This window comes from Tenrec ecaudatus, chromosome X, assembly GCF_050624435.1.
Source record: "Tenrec ecaudatus isolate mTenEca1 chromosome X, mTenEca1.hap1, whole genome shotgun sequence".
Classification (NCBI taxonomy): Eukaryota; Metazoa; Chordata; class Mammalia; order Afrosoricida; family Tenrecidae; genus Tenrec; species Tenrec ecaudatus.
Genome location: NC_134548.1, coordinates 53,398,059 through 53,411,578, shown reverse-complemented (window position 1 = coordinate 53,411,578; position 13,520 = coordinate 53,398,059). Strand labels below are relative to the sequence as shown.

The 13,520-nt window shown below is 42.1% G+C and overlaps 1 protein-coding gene across 2 annotated transcripts in view; it reads right to left on the bottom strand.

The window, feature by feature from the left end:
• The window catches only part of JADE3 (jade family PHD finger 3), a 124,144-nt gene extending 110,878 nt beyond the window's left edge, over positions 1-13,266 (bottom strand). The window contains exon 1 of one of the 2 annotated variants that reach the window (XM_075539010.1): positions 12,951-13,266. The gene's annotated coding sequence lies outside the window, so the exon portion shown is untranslated. Of the gene's footprint in view, positions 1-11,304; positions 11,398-12,950 lie in introns of those variants that run through there. The other variant, XM_075539011.1, reaches the window with a different exon arrangement.
• Between the last annotated feature and the right edge of the window lie 254 nt (positions 13,267-13,520).

Sequence of the window (13,520 nt, the reverse complement as noted above, 5' to 3'; positions counted from 1 at the left end):
TGGAAATAAAGTCACCCCAGTGGCTTAATTTTCAACTAAACGATAGGTCTATAAGGGGACAACACTACTACCAAAATATGCACACCTTAAAATGATCAGCCATATGAGATTAAAAAAAGGTAGCATTTAGCTAATGACAAATTTGGGGGCTTTAAGAAAGGAGGCAAAAATGAGGTAACAAAGGGAGTGATGTTATACTGTGGGGACTGCAATGAATAAGAAACAAAATGTGTATGAATTGAATGTAAAATTCATCTGTTTTGCAAACCTTCAATCATTTCACAATAAAAAGTTAAAAACAAAACCTATAGGGCAGTTCTTTATCACATGGGGTTGCTCAGTTAAAATAGACTCTAGGGGCACGTAACAATAATAGGTACATCACTGCCTGATAGGTTAATGGGTCACCCTCCATGTGTACTTCTATGGTAGAGGAAACCACATTCTCTTTACCAGGATGCCTGTTCATACTGAACTAGATCATATTATGTAGCAGCAGTGCAAGAAAGAAACCCCAGTCTATTTCCTAATGATAATAGTGCTCTAGGGAGAAGTTTGGGTTGACATGCTGATTTTTTGAAATTCCCTCTTCAATGTACCACACATCCACACTAATGATATTCATCTTGTTAAATAGATATTTCTTGAAGGTTAATTTTTTAAGTTAAATGAATTTCACTTTTAAAAAACATTAAATGGCTTTCACATATTAGATGACATTAGAATAAAGCAATTTGGTATTAATCAAACTAACCCTAAGCTTTGAATATTTTCCAAAGATATAAAAATGACAAACAAGCACAGTGAAAAGATGCTTAATAGATTCTGACTCTATATGAATGCCAGTACAACTTTACACCAGTAGGAAGGCTTAATTTAAAAAAAGGAGAAGAATGAATATTGGCCAGGATATGGAGAAGATGGCACCTCCTTTCATTAATGGTGGAAATGTCAAATGGCACCGCTCAGTGGTTCCTCGAAAAGTTAAATATCAAAAATGCACACAAAATTCAAATATCAATGTTCAGTATATCACTTTTCATAATTTCCAATGTGGAAATAACCAAATGAATGATGGATGAAGATTAAAAGCAAAAACTCACTACCATTGAGTCAATTCTGGCTGGGACAAAGAATAATGGAGAAAAACAACTTAATGGATAAGAGGTTTTACTTTGGAATGATGGGAATGTTTTAGAACTAGATAGAGCTGGTGACTGCACATTATGAATAAACTAATTGTCACTAAAATTTTCACTTTAAAATAGTTAGCTCTATATTATGTGAATTTTACCTCTATAGATAAATTTTTCAAAATTAATCCTAGGAAGGGAGGAATGTGATGGGGTGATGATGTCAAAGATACCCTTAGTTCTTTCAATTTTTACTAGAATGCATTCATGTGTCACTAGTATTGTTAAAAATAGAATCTTAAAGATCCTGTTAGATCAAAATAGAGGTAATTCCCAAGTTGCAATATTCCTCTCCCTACTGGACTTCCATTGTCCTTGGGACTCCACTCACCAAGCCAGGTTGCGGCACTCAATAAATATTTGCTGAACTGAGTTGAACTGTACCTGGCAATGTAGGGAACGTGATAGAAAAATATGATCACTAACAAAGTCCATAATTAAGATAGATTAAATCATGTTATAATTTTGAATGTAGCAAATTTTAATTGAGTGCTTATGATTTTGCTCAATAATTTCACAGGCTTACATACAATTTGGGAAGCAAAACAAACATATAGTGGCATAGAGGTTTTTAAAGCCTAAAATAAAACACACACCAGAATCAATTATTCTGGTTTGGCTTGCTTCCTAGCCACAAAATTCAAGGGGCTAAAAAGAAGAGGTAAAGAATTAACCTGTACTGAGTGTCCATGTGTATTGCATTAGATATTTATTACATTTTAGCTTATTTTAGAACATCCTGTTTCAGCTTAGATGCAAAATGCTTGGACCCCATCATTTTTATATTTACAAGAAGAAAAAATCTGGACACATTGAAAATCGGCTACTCTTCCTGGATCCATTAGAGAACGGAGGTCACAGGGAAAAACACTATCTCAATGTCTAGAGACAGACAGTTTCGGGAAGAAAAAACACCGGAGCATTTACTTACCTGTGACACAAGTCTTGAGAAGTCACATAAGCCTGCAGGAAGATTACACTGGAAATTGTGAAGAATTACTCATGGTCCGAGTACGGGTTGACATGAGAATGTAAAGCTTCTGAGTTCCACAGTCTTATCAGGGCATTCATAATCCCTTATAAACTTTTCACACAGGAACCTCACCAGGCTCTCCCAGGAAGGATAAGAGAGAATCCTGAGAAAGCTCCTACCATGTGGGAAACAGCATCTAATGTAAAAGGCACTCAGATCCCTTCCCTTTTTTCCAGTACAGAACAAAAGGCTCACACTGCAGGGAGTGAGGCTTAATATTTGTGGCTCAAGGACACTGGTGGGTACTCACTGCATTTTAGGAATATGAACAGGGGGAAAGAAGCAAGAGGCTCCACCCCTGAAGGAGGAGCAGGAAATGTGAAGGACCTATCTCAAGTCCCAGGTTCCAATACCTGCCTCCTCCACCAACCACCACCTAGATACACCAGCTACACAGTTAATAAGAGTAGAATGCAACAAGGGGAGTTATAAGAGATAGCCCTTGGGAAGCAACATAAAGGAAAAGATCCAGAGCCAAGCAGGAGTCCAAAAAAACCTCTGGTGCCCATAGCACAAACAAACATCAAATAGAGGCCAAATTCCTGACTAGATTAACATAAATCTCCACATTAAAGGTCTAGCAGAAAGAAATCTGTGTTATTCTTCAAATATATCAAATATTTACTTCCGTATCTCATGTGTAAGTTCAACTACAAACAATTTTATGAGGCTGGAATTAAGATAGTAGTTATAAAACATTGTAAATGTTGGGGGAACTGATTACAAGGATCCACATGTGACCTCCTCCCTGGGAGATGGACAGCAGAGAAGGGGGGAAAGGAGACTCCGGATAGGGCAAGATATGACAAAATAACAATCTGTGGATTATGAAGGGCTCATGAGGGAGGGGGGAGAGGGGAGGGAGGAGAAAAAAGAGGACCTGATGCAGAGGGCTTAAGTGGAGAGCAAATGCTTTGAGAATAATTGGGGCAGGGAATGTGTGGATGTGCTTTATACAATTGATGTATGTATATGTATGGATTGTGATGAGTTGTATGAGCCCCTAATAAAATATTAAAAAAAACATTGTAAATGCACTTAATGCCACTGGGTTGTACATTTAAAATGGTAATGCTTATGTTGTGTATATTTTTACAAAATATAAAAACCTTAAGAATATTATAAAGATCAAATTTAATGAGCAGATTCATAAAAATGACCCCAGCTGAAACACAAAAAGAGACAAAAGAAGGGGGGGAAAGCATAGTACTCAATAACTCTGGGGCAATATTAACAGAATAACATATTTATAATTGGAAAATGGAGAAAGAAACAGAAATTAGTTGAAGAAATCTTGTCTGAGAACTTTTCAAAATTAATGCCAGACAATAAGCCACAGGTACAAGAGAATTAAAGAATAGGATCCGGGATAAATACAAACAAACAAAAATGTATGCATAACTTAAATTGCTGAAAGCCAAAGACAAAGAAAAATGTTGGAGGTACCTAAGGGGGAAAAAATAGAGAAAGAAACACTAACTATCCAAACCAAAATCACTGCCATCAAATCGATGACAACTTCTAGTGACCATCTCTAAAGACTGACACTGTTTCATGGTCTCAGAGACTGTAAAGCTTCAGGAAGCAAATAGCCTCATCTTCTCCTCTTCCTTCCTTGGAGCAGCTGATGGGTTTGAACTGCCAACCGTGCAGTTAGCAGTCAGATGTCTAACTCACAGTGCCACCAGAGCTCCTTACCTAACTCTAGAGGAACAAATTTAAGAATTACAGTAGACTTCATAGAAACCATGCAAGCAAGGTAACTAGAGTAACATGGTGTAAGAGGGAAAAAAGTAACCCAGAATTCTACATCCAACAGCAATGTACTTCAAAATCAGGCAAACAGAAGCAGAATTTAATGCCAGGAGACCTACCTATAAGAAGTGTTAAAAGAAATTCCTCAGCCAAAAAAGATGATTAAGGTTAGAAACAATACATTAATATAAAGAAACAATGAGCATCTGAAAGGAATAAATGAGCATAGAATAAAATTTAAAATTTTGAGATATTTGAAAATCTAATTCCCCCGGTATTTGCCAAGGGCCAATCTTACAAGTCTTCTAAAGATAGCAGCCTCCGGCCCATGATGCTTACTTTTTTTCTGTACAATAGAGAACATACAAATAATCTACAGCTAATATACATAATGGTGAAATGGAATACTTTCTCTTTAAGATCGGGATAAAGTAGGAATGTTCTTTCTCATCACTAATGAATTAACATAAGAACAAAGCACACAAATTAGAAAGAAATAATACTGTCTTTTTTCCAATGACATGAATGTCTATGTAAAAAAACACCAAGGAGCCAGAAAAACAAACTGGAACAAATAAGCAAGTTGAGCATGGTTACAAGGTACAAAGGTCAATATGCAAAGAGCTTTCCAGCAAAGAAGAAGTAGAATTTGAAATTAACACCATCACCACCAACACCATAATACCATTTACAATAATATTTAGGTATAAATCAAACAAATCTTTTTTATCTAGAAGACTAAAACCTGATGAAAGACCTCAAAGAAAATCTAAATAAATGTAGAGATATACTGTGCAAATGTGTTGGAAAGCTCAATATTGTTAAAATGTCAATTATAGTTAATTTAATCTATAGATTAAAAGGTATCTCAAAATCCCAGAAACCACCCAGGACTGATGAACCTATAGGGACAGCAAGTACAGTAAGTTTTTTTTTTCTTTTTTGGGGGGGAGGGGTGCTTAAGTGTGGAGTAGGCAAAAGGGAGAAAATGTTAAGGAGTCCAGGAAGAAAATAATTGTTTGGAAACTGATTGTGGTACCAACTGTACAATTCTGCTTGATGTGATTGAACTCTGGAATAATATATGTATTAACTTTGAATTACTAATAAATTTTTAAAGCGTAATCTAAACAAAAATCCAAGGAATCTTTTTTGTAGATCTCAACAAATTGAACATTTTATGTAAAAGCAAAAGTATTAGAATAGTCAGTCAAAACAATTCTGAACAAGAAGAGTCAGAGTTCTCCTATTATACGATTTTGAGACTTAGGATAAAGCTACAGTAGCCGCTTTTCATCCAGAACCACCATCTTGTACTGACTCACCGAAATGGCAGATAGCAAGGGAAAGAGGAGCCCTCTCAGCTCCATGTTCTCCAGCCTCATCAACTTTACCAGAAAGGTGATATTGTGGACATCAGGTTCAGAAGGGAATGAAGTAGAAATGTTACCATGGCAAACAATATGCATCTACAACATGACTCAGCATGCTTTTGGTATTGTTTTAGAAAAACAGGTATGGGCCAGATCCTCACCAAGAGAATTAAAGTGGTACTGGGTGAAAAATAAAAAAATAAAGCTATAGTATTCAAGACAGCACTGGAAAAATAATAACAGATATATAAATCAATGCAACAAAATAAAGGATCCAAAAATAGGTACACACTAACAGATTTTTGACACAGGTGTAACATTAATTCATGGGAAAATATTTCTTTTTATCAAGATAGTGCTGAAACAGTTGGATGCCTATAGGTAGATGTCTACAGGCAGAAAAAAGAAGCTTGACACATACCTCACACTCATGGCTGATAAAACCAACCAAACTCAATGCTATCTAGTCAATGCTAACTGACAGCAACCCTATAGGGCAGGGTAGAACTGCCCCAGTGACTTTCTGAGACCACCTTTCCACTTTGGCGTGACTGGTGGTTTCGAACTGCTGACCTTGCATGAAATGGCTATACCACCAGGGCTCCTCAAGGCTGATGGAATGTCAAAAAAAAAAAAAGCCTGTTTTGAAGAGTTTCGCAGTTTCTAATACAAATCCAGCATCCCCACTCTTATTTATCTGAATGAATAGAAAATGTACCTTATAGCCACGAAAACTTGTATGCTAATGTTTCTAGTCACAGGAGCTTTGGTGGTGCTATGGTTAAGTGCTTGGCTGCTAACCTGCAAAGTCAGTGGTTCGAACCCACCACCCATATCACAGGAGAAAACATAGTGGTTTCTTTTTGTAAGATTACAGTCTATGAAGCCCGACAGGGCAGTCCACTCTGTCCTATAGGCATGCTAGGAGTCCAAAGGGGCATAATGGCAGAAAACAATATTTATGGCAGCTTTATTCATAATTACCTAGAATGGGGACCAATCAAGTTGTCTTTCAACAGGTCAATGAACAAACTAGTACGTCTGCCATCAGAGTTAAAAAAAAAAACCACTTAGGGTGCAGTGTAGCAACGATGAAACATACAATTTTCCTCTAGCTCCAAAATGCTTCCTCCCCCTCCGCACTATCATGATCCCAATTCTACCTTACATATCTGGCTAGACCAGAGGATGTACACTGGTACAGATAGAAACTGGAAACACAGGGAATCCAGGGAGGATGATCCCTTAAGGACCAGTGGTGAGAGTGGTGATACTGGGAGGGTGAAGGGAGAGTGGAGTGGAGAGGGGGAACCAATTACAGGCATCTACATATAACCTCCTCCCTGTGGGACGGATAACAGAAAAGTGGGTGAAGGGAGGCGTTGGACAGTGTAAGATATGACAAAATAATAATTTATAAATTATCAAGGGTTCATGAGGGAGGGGGAGGAAATGAGCGAATGCCAGGGGCTTACATGGAGAGCAAATGTTTTGAGAATGATGAGTAACAAATGTCCAAATGCGCATTACACAATTGATGTATGTATGGATTGTGATAAGAGTTGTATGAGCTCCCAATAAAATGATTTGATGGAAGTGTCTTTATCATGATATATTTAAACCAGTCTTCTACTCAACTGTTTCATTTCTACCTCAGATTTTCAAGAATTACTTTTTTCCCAATTGTCAGGGATCAGGGAAAGCTGAAAGAACTTCCTTAATGCAGCCTGAAAAACCTAATAATGTGAACCTAATATATGCTCCTTCTCGAAATATTCTACAGGACCAGCTTTTTCCAGTATCGCAGCAACTCTTTATCGTCATGTTAACAGTAGATAGCAAAACTTGCCTCTACAGGATCACAAGATGGGACACTAAAGGGGAAATGATTTTAAAAAACTCATTTTATACAGGCCTCACTAGATGCTTTTCTGGATTAAATACACATACTTGTGCACATGGGTTAACGAAAGGTGAAAAACATCTTCCAGCAGTCTCCCATTATCCTTGGAATAAAATGTAAGCTCCTTAACAAGGTCCCATAAGGCTCTGCCAATCCACCCTTGCCTACCTCAGCTCTCTTTTCCCAGGTTCTAACGAAATCTCTGTGGATCTTTTCCACACCTCTCTGCCACCTCAGTGCCCACACAACACCTGCTGTTCCCTCTACCTGGCAATCACTTCTCTCAGGGCACACTTTTGGCCTCCCTCACAGAGGCAGTTTCCCTCCTAACTTGCTGTGTGACCTTGGGCAAGTTAACTTTAACTCTCTAAATCTCCTACCTGGTCAGCACACAGGGAATGGTTAATAAATCACTGCTTTTACTGTGAATACCCCACACGGTCATCTACTTCATAGCAATTAGGTATTTATTAATGAAAAATAGAAACACCCTCCCTTTGGGTCCCACCTTAATACCTAGTACTCTGTTATTTCCCTACATACTCCATTTTTGGAAGGAAAGATAGACTGAATGTTTACAATTATTATGCACTAGCCTTTTTGCAAAGCCCCTTACCTTCACTACCTTAACTACTTCTCACGACTACTCTCAGGAGCCCTGGTGATGTGGTGAACAGCAATGAGCTGATAACTGCAAGATAAGGGTTCAAACCCAACACCAGGAGAAAAATGAAGCTTGTCTACTTCAATAAAGATTTAACATCTCAGAAACCTGAAGGGGCACTTCTACCCTGTCTTGTAGGGTCAATATGAGTTGGCATCAACTTACTGCTAGTGGCTTTTTTGGGAAGCCCCTCCCCACCCTCGCCCAGAGAGAGTTTGGCAGGGAAGGAAACTGAGGCAGAGAGAAGGTAAGTAACTTGCCAATATCAAGTGGTAGAGTCAGGATTTGAATTCAAGTTGGCTTGATCCCACAGCTTGTGCTGGGTATGTGAAACCAAAGGTTTCCTAATTTATGAATCTTTTGTCATCTCAGAGCAACAGGCCTCAGAGAGAGCAAATCTTCACATTTGTATCCATCTCAAATAACTCATAGGTGTCTTACTCTTTAGATTCTTCACCAGGCTAGTATTTGATCATCCTCATGAAGTCCTTCAGCACAATAGTCCTCCCCTGGTTGTGGCAGTGGAGTTCCTCAGTTTGTTTCCATTGGACTTTGAGCTCTTGAGGGGACAGATTATTTTCACCTTTAATACCCCTAACAAAGTTGAGGCATGCAATACATGTTTACATATGAATGAAATGAAAAGACAGTGGACTAGATTCTGGCTGCCAGATTGCAGAGTAGAGCGAATTTTCCAAACAATACTAAAGTTTGCCATGGATAGGCATAAACTTGGCAAGAATGGTATGTAATGGGCTGTCTGTCTTTTTTTGGGGCGGGGGGCTGTCTGTCTTAACAATGTTTATAATTGATAATGCTTTCTATGTCTGAGATGTGCTTCACAGCTGTGCAAGAAGATGGCACTTTTCCTCTGGGGCCCTGCTTCACCACCCAACTGTTCTGCTACATCTGGCTGCATGACCTCAACCACTCTTCATGACAGGACGCCTTGAAAAGTACCAATCTCTCAAAGATTACTTTCAAATTGTTCAGGAAAAAGAAACAGAAAGAACAAATGACAAAGCAAATGGAAGAAAAATGTTAGTAATTGGTTACCTTGGATAAAAAGAATACAGAAGTTCCTTGTACTATTCTTCTAACATTTTCTATATCAAAACAAAGTTTAAAAATGATCATAATAAGTTTCACAAGCGATTATAAAGGTACAAGGTCTAGTATACTGGACATACTGTACCATAATTTTCTATCACTCAATATCAATGGTAAAGTTTGTTGGGCAGCTCCATCAGTCACATGGCTTCCGGGTAGGGTAGAGATTAAATTATTTGCTGCTTTCAGAGTATTCATGAACTTGTAAGTGTCGCCTATTGAGTACCTCAGTACCATCTTCTCACACCAAGTCCCTTAATTTCTTCAGTTTGCTGCCCTCTGAGTGCTTAGACTCCTTTTCCAAATCTTTCTATAGGGCTAGGCAAGGTCTATGTAGAACATTCCTTTCCTGCTGCCTCCTAAAGCAGGCACAGAGGTAATTTTGATAGTGAAAGTGCTGCTGCTGTTATCTATGGGGAGATCTACAAAAAACGGCAGGTTAAAAAAAGTCATGAAGGAGTCACAAAGGTTCCATAAAAACAGAAAACTCAAAGCGATAGTTTCTTGGTCTGCAATGACCACTTGCTAACATCCTTGTATTTGTCACTCCTACCTACTCATCCTAGATCTTCCCACCGTACAACCCAGAATGCTTCACTGTAACTGAAGCAACAGGTAAGAAACTTGTGGCCCATTGCAGGAGCATTCCAAACATGTTAATTCTACCACCTACCCTTAACCCAGTAGTTATCCACTAATGAGAGGTTTTCTCAATATGTCAGTATATGATCTCTCGACCTTCCTCATTTCACTTTGTGGCAGCTTGATAAGGAGTTAGCTGTGTTATGATGTCTGTACCACTGACCAAACTTTTCCTCTTCCACTCTATGCCTTCCCTCCATACAAACTCTTGCTCAGATCCAGACAGGCCTCAAAGAGGGCAGAAAGAGAAGGGAGAAATGGGTCCTTAGGCAAAGAAGAACATCATTCTTAACCACCCATTCAACATCATTTGATTTTTATTGTAATTCTCACCAACCCACAATTCTCAGATGTGGTAAGAGTCCGGCATCATCACCTATTATGCTCCTGGGCACCTCCTTTAAGGACCCCAAAACAAGCACCGCTAAACCACTCCCCCAAACAAACCTAATGCCACTGAAGTAATTCTGACTCCTAGTGACCCTATAGAGCAGGGGTTCTCAAACTTCCTAATGCCACAACCCTTTAATACATACAGTTCCTCATGTTGTAGTGACCCCCCAAACATAAAATTAATTTTTGTTGCTACTTCATAACTGTAATTTTGCTATTGTTAGCAATCGGGCAACCCCTGTGAAAGGACCGTCAGACCCCCAAAGGGGTTGGGACCCACAGGTTGAGAACCACTGCTATAGAGGGTTTCTTCATGGGAGCACATAGCTTCATCTTTTTCCAGTTGGAAGACTGAGGTGTCTGAATTGCCAACACTTACCTGAGAGCACCTTCAAGCTGCTTCTAAACCACTGCTGGCTCTCAGCTAATTCTAAACATTTCCGAGAGGCATGGAGGTGGGGTGGTGGGGTTAGGCTTTTGTACTCCCCTCTGCCTATGATCAAGACTTACAGATAATGAGTTTGAATCCACTGGATGGAAACTAGAAACAGGTGATAAGATATTTAACCCAGTGCCAAGTCACAGCAACATGGATTAGCCAAAAGGAGAGACAGAAGGTGTGGATTCTAGAACCAGGTCTGCACCAGTGTATTCAAAAATTGGGCAAAATGTTCAGGGGACTGTTTCAAGACAAAAGTATTAGGTTCAGTATTCTCTAGCAAACAAAACTGGGCAAAAGAACACAGTTGAAGGAAAGGTGGCAATCACTATAGCTCACACCAACAGAGCTTAGTATGTGCTCAGTACTGAGATGTACTTCCCAGTTCAAGGATTGATGCTCAGAAAACAAATCCATCACTTTCAAGTCCATTCTGACTCATATTGACGCTAGAGGACAGAGCAGAGCTGCCCAATAGGGTCTCCAAGGCTGTAAATCCATGGGTGACAGACTGCAACATCTTTTTCCCACAGAAAACCCAACTCGCCGCCATCCAGTTGATTCTGACTAAGGGACAGGGTAGAACTGCCCCTGTGAGTTTCCGAGGCTGTAATTGTTTATGGGACTAGAAAGCCGTCTTTCTCCCAACACAGCAGCTGTAACACCAACACACAGACACACACACACAAACAGAGCGGTGTCAAACTGCCCCTTTTGAGTTTCCTAGACAGTAAATCTTTTGGGGAATAGAAAGCCCCATCTTTCTCCTGAAAAGCAATGGGAATTTCTCATAACTCACTATGCTCCCAGGGCTCGTTTTGCCAATTTTCCTGTTTGACGCTGAGTGCTCACTATCGGTGCCACCAAGGATCTTTTGAATGCTGAATTTTCCTTAAATGAGAGAATATGATCTGTTACACAGGTAGACTACTTGTAGGGTAAACAAAAAAGAAATTTTCACTTGTTCAGAGTCCGCGCATGGTTCTGTAAAAGCAAGAGAACGACACTATTCAAAGGGTACAAAGGCTGGATTTTACATTCCTACTGTTTACAGATGTTATGATAAGTATTAAATGAAAATTTAAAATGGAAGGCTTTGTTCAGACGAACTACTCTGCTGGTTCACTTCTTCCCACAGGCTGACAAGTGTCTGCTGGGAATGTATGTAAGAGTCATAAACTACCGTACTTTGGGAAAGTGGGTTCTGGGATTGCTCAAACTAAGCCAAAAGGCTGTGCAACCAGCTTTTACCTAAAATTATTTTTGTGAATTTCAGGATTTAGAGAAGCAGACAATTATCTCTACCAGACTGAATATGTAGAATGAGATCTCCTTTCCTCCCAAGCTACTGGAATCACCATCAACTCAGCTTTGATTTCTTTGCAATCGGGTGGGGGGTAGATCCCTCATTTTTAGCTTCAGATAACAGATCTGGTACAAGACCAAAAGAACTTCGGGCATACCTGAGGCCATGAATTTCCTTGCATTGCAGAAAATCCAAGAATGAACCAAAACGTTTATTGCCATTTCCCTAACACCTACATGTGCCCCTAGGGCTATGCAATAATTCTTTTAAGCATGCCTTCACTTATCACCATTATGGGCACTCATTTGCCTCCTGTATTCCCTCCCGATAATAAACCGTGCGATTTTTAACCAGTAAGAAAGGGCCAAAAAAAATTAAGTGGGCGAAAAAGATGGGAAAAGCTTAAAAAAAGAATTCATGCACCATTCATGGCGCAAGGAACAAACCCAACTCGATAGCTGGAGAAAAGTTAGCAACTTTTACTGTGCCCATGGGTGGGAAAATTTGTCCTTAAGACTTGGAAAGCCCTCTTGATTTTCCCAGGACCGCCTAGCGCTTGGCGGAAGAGTCAGCAGCCGACCAGCGGCGGCCGAACAATGACGGGAGGGGGAGGGAAAGTTCGGGGCGCCCGCGTTCCCGCTCCGTGAGCAACCGGCCTCAATGGGGGCCTCGCCGATCCCCACACCACCGGTCCTCCCGCCTCCCCATAACCGAACAGCCAGGCGGTCCTCCCTCCCATAGCATCTCCCAGGTCTCCCCCCCCCGCCCCCCCAGGACCCCCGTGAGCGCTGCGACCGGGTCGGGGGGGGGGCAGGAAAGGGCAAGTGCACCCAGAAGGAATCACCTCTGGACACCACCACCACCGTCAATTCCAGCCGGCTGCCCAGCCCGGGCGCCCACCCCCGCGCCCCCTCGCCCCCGGCCCGCCGGCACAAGCCAGGGAAGCGCCGCTGGCCACCTAACCGCTGTGCAGCAGCGATTGCCGCCCAGGGCGATAGGGACGCCAGCCGATGCAGCGGGCGGGACCGCCAGGCCGGCGGGAACACTCCATTCCCGCTCCCGGCCCACCGCGATGCACTGCGTCGCCTGGCCCCGCAAACCTGCATGCGAGGCGTTTGGCCTCCGCCGCCGCCGCCTACCTTTGCGTCGCTTGGTCCAGAGGCGTTTGCGTCTTCTCTTCCCGCGGGGCTGCGCGGAGGTGGCGGGGCACTGCACGGGGGCGGCGGGACGTTGCGCGGGGGCGGCGGGACGTTGCGCGGGGGCGGCGGGACGTTGCGCGGGGGCGGCGGGAGGCTGCGTGGCGGAGTCAGGGAACGTGGGAAAGGTGGAACCCGCCCCTTTCGTTGCACGCTTTCTTTTCTTCCCTTGCTCGCACCTGCCCCCTAATATGCTCACTATGCTCGCCGCCCCGCCACGGCCGCCTAGTCCGCTGGGGCCCTCCTCCGGGTCGGAGAGCTCGTCCTCCGGCCGCTGCCCCCACGGTTCCCCAGGCCTTAGCCGTTGGGCTGCAGCGACTCGGACGGCGGCTGAAGCGGCGCGCCGAACACTATTGTACTCCTGACACCGCGAGCTCCCACGCTCCGCCTCTTCCCCTTCCTTCATTTCTCCTCCCCTCGGCGCTCGCCCTCAGCGAGCAGCCTGCTCCCTCCTGCTCGGAGTCAGCCTCGCGCTCTTCTGGCGGGCCTGGAGCTGTGAACGTCGCCTAGAGC